Source organism: Echinops telfairi, unplaced genomic scaffold (genome assembly GCF_000313985.2).
Source record: "Echinops telfairi isolate 266 unplaced genomic scaffold, ASM31398v2 ScPeMD7_7424;HRSCAF=8462, whole genome shotgun sequence".
In the NCBI taxonomy this organism is placed as follows: Eukaryota; Metazoa; Chordata; class Mammalia; order Afrosoricida; family Tenrecidae; genus Echinops; species Echinops telfairi.
Window position 1 is genome coordinate 67,279,370 of NW_022111324.1, and position 3,830 is coordinate 67,283,199.

The following is a 3,830-nucleotide window of genomic DNA, read 5'->3' on the forward strand; positions in this document are numbered from 1 at the left end:
GATCATACTGGCTGGTGTGTTTCTTCCATATGGGCTTGTTGCTTTACTGGTGGATTGCTGCTTGTTTAACTTCAAGCCTTTACAATCCCAGATGCTATATAGCGATATCTTTTAATAGCCAGGAACCATCTACTTTCTTCACCATATTTGCTTATGCACCCATTTTTTTCCTCAGAGATTGTGCTGGGGTGGGTGGGTGGGATTATCATCACAAAATACCAGCTTATTAGAACAAAGTGTTCTTGTATTGAGGGAAGGTATGAGCTAAGGCCCAATGCCCATTCACAACTTCAGTGTATTGTCATTTTATATATATATTCCATTACCTCTATTTTTATGGATTCATATATTTACATATGTACATATATTACCTTTTTAATACAAGGCAAAATTCTAAGACTGAATGAAAATGTAAGTTGCATGGGATTAGGTTCTTCCCAATAAATTTTCTACGTGGATACTTTGTGTTCAATACCTCACATGCAACAGTATTGTAAGGATTCTTTATGCCTTATGTTTGCATCTTCATGAAACAAAAAATGGGTTATGAGGAGAAATAACACAGACCTAATTACCTGCAAGTTTAGTACCTTATGACCTATTTATGTCTTTCTTTCTCTCAAATATTAGATGCATTTTGGTATAGAGCTATTGTATCAAAGGAAAGTTTGATATCCAAGGCTAAATTTGTACCCAGATACACTGATATAGTTACTATAACTGTAATTTTTTTCTTATTTCCCTCCTTCCCTACTTGTACACTCACTTGCTCAAGTCTTCCCTCTTGGACAGAATTATCCATATTCACCACGCTTATAAATCCCTCCAGTGAGAAAAGCCTCATCGTTGTATCCAACTCAGTTACACCAATGTCGGACCTATCTTGAACCTGGAGTTCACACACTGTGTGGACTGCCCGGGGTGTAATCAAGTAAGACCATTTCTTGTTTGAATGGGTGACAGGAGATCAGACACAATGGGCCTTTTGAATTAACCAAACAGCCAATGAAAAGTAGACTTGCAAAGCTGACCAGGAGAGAGAAGGCAAAGTACTTGGCCATGAAAGCAAGTCAAGTGGACTGGTGAGAGGTCGTGAACCACTGGGAAGGTGCAATTGAAGTATAAGCAAGTTCGCCCTTTGATTGAAGGTGTGGACGCAAAGCCAGCCTGCCCAAAACAACAATGATATTGTCGTTACATCACTTGGGGTGAGAACAATGTCAAGATTTCAATGCTAAGTAAGAACAATCTTGCCATTTTAAACAGATCAACATTCACAAAATATCTCGCTCCCTGCCCATTATTCATCTGTTCTGTGCAAACCTTCAGTTACAAAAAGCAATTCAGAATAAAATTTAAAAAAATCAGGCCAGTTCCAAAGGCGTCTTTCACCGAAGCCCAGCCTCAAGGCTAAATGGGAGCATTCTGCCAGCCATCAAACTTAACAGCCTTTAAACACGTGCAACATTTCTCTAAGCAAATTGGTTTCTTAATATGGTAAAAATGTGCGGCACCCAAGGGGAAATGCAGGTGATCTCATAGCCCAAAACTGATGGAGTCACAACGCGGTATTCCTAAAAGGTACTCATACTTTCCACTTTGATAAACCCAGAAGTAAATATGAAACTCAGTAGGGTCTGACATCCATTGTTCATTCTCACTGAATGTTCCTCCTATATCGCATAGCACAGTGGTTTAATTCAGAACTTCCAAGATTTTAAAAAATATACACTACACCATTTTTCAAATATTAATCGCTGGTTTCTAAAGATCCACTGGGATAAATAAACCAAGTTGGCAGGTTTTTTTTGTGGCACAACCACTAGTAGTTATAAACAGTAAACAAAACATAGTAACCATTTTAAGCACAAAAGATTGCTGTATCACAAGAGGCATAAATCATTAGTTTAATCATTTCAGCAATAGTGTCTCCAAAGCAAAATTAAGCCAACAGTTCCCCCTATGGCAATAATGAAGTACTGTAATGCTAAAAGGAAAAATAAATAAGAGAGAGAATGCATGATTGTGCCTTGGAAATGTTTAAAAAATCAAGTTTAACCAGGAATTGGGAACTCTTGGTCTCTGTGCAACTCTGTTGAGAAGGGAGAAAGGGGCTGCCTCTAGCCCATCAGGCCATTCTTGCTGACAGCTGGACGAGCATGTGAGCATTTGTACTCAGCCCCCCATGGCCAGCACGTGCCGTAGGTAGGGCATGAAAGTGATGACATATGACAATTGAGAAGATGACAAATTTCTCTCAGCTCTACAGGCAGATATTATTCCCAGACTTAGAGAGAGAGAAAAGAGTGTTAGACTCAGGATAGGAAAGAGATGACAAAACTTCCCCAGGGGCTGCCAAGCACAATGGCCAACTATTTGAAAGAAAGCCCTCTCCAATACTGAACTGGGCCACTGGACACAACCGCAAGAGGAAAATAATTTTGTCTTCTTCATGGATTTCACTGTGATAACATCACATTTTAAAAACTTGACTAATTTATTGGTTGTGGAAAAGTATACTTGATTACAGGACAACATAAGACAAAGGAAGCTCAGGGAGATCTTGGGTTAATACTGCATAACCTTCATTTTCTTCATTTTCACTCTGATGTTTTAATTTATATTATGAAATCAATAAGCCCTGTCATTTTTCCTACATATATGTTCTTTGCCAATCCATATATGTGCCCATTCCAAATGGGGAAACAAACAAGATACAGATATTATGAAATAATACCAACATAACACAGAAATAAAATTATGCTGAAGATAATTTTTAAATGATTGTAGCTATAAATGGACAAGAAACCAATAGAAATTTGAACTGGTTTCAGAAGAGAACTTGGAGTAAGAGATATCGTTGTTGACTTTAGATGACTCTGGGCTGAAAGCAGAGAATCGCAGAAGGCTATTGTATGGGTCATGCAAAGGCATTTCCATACCAGATAAACTGAATCAGAATTTAACTTTTAGCGATATCACCAGATAATTCTTGTATATCTCATGTGATCCTTATGCATGTATAAATATGCACAATTTTTGTTTTGGAAAGAAAAATCTCAGCAGTTGACTAATGGAACTGAGTCAAGTCGAAGCCCTGTTCATCTGCATATTGCAGGCTGTTCATTCGTTTCCTCCAATCCAATGCCAGGCTCTTTAAAGGAACGTGTAGCCTCATCTTTCTGGTGCATTTGAACTGAAGACTTTGCTGTTAGCAGCCCAATGCTTACCCAGTAGCATCCCCAGAGCTCCTTGATTGAATGACTATAGTGAAAGGATACAACCTGGATACACACATTTCTTAATTTTAAAACACACAGTACCTCATTCTGTTTGAATGGTTATTGGTCTATGTATAGTATGATGAAGTATTCTAAGAGTCCCATACTTCATAATGTTATACGCAATTGGTATGATCCACAGAGTCAAATACCTTTGCATAATCTATAAAAGACAGGTCATTGTCTATATGGTATTCACTTTCAGCCGAGATTTCTCTGATCTCAGCAATGAAATGTCATATTCTCTATCCTCTTCTGAATCTGACTTAAATTTTTGGAAGCTCCCTGTCCATGTAGTGCTGCAACCAATTTTTAATTATCTTTTTTTTTTTTTCAATTTCAGTGCTTTTTTCACTAGAGTGTTGTCTGTTTTTAGGCAGTTACAAGGATCACCAGTGCTCAATTAATGTATTATCATGGTGAACACACACCAGGGACAGAGATCAAGCCCATAATACAGCCAGCCCCCCACCAGAGCTACAATTCACATCACTGATCACAGAGGGACAGCAGGTGATCAGGAGCTGACGGAGGACAGGACAAATGTAG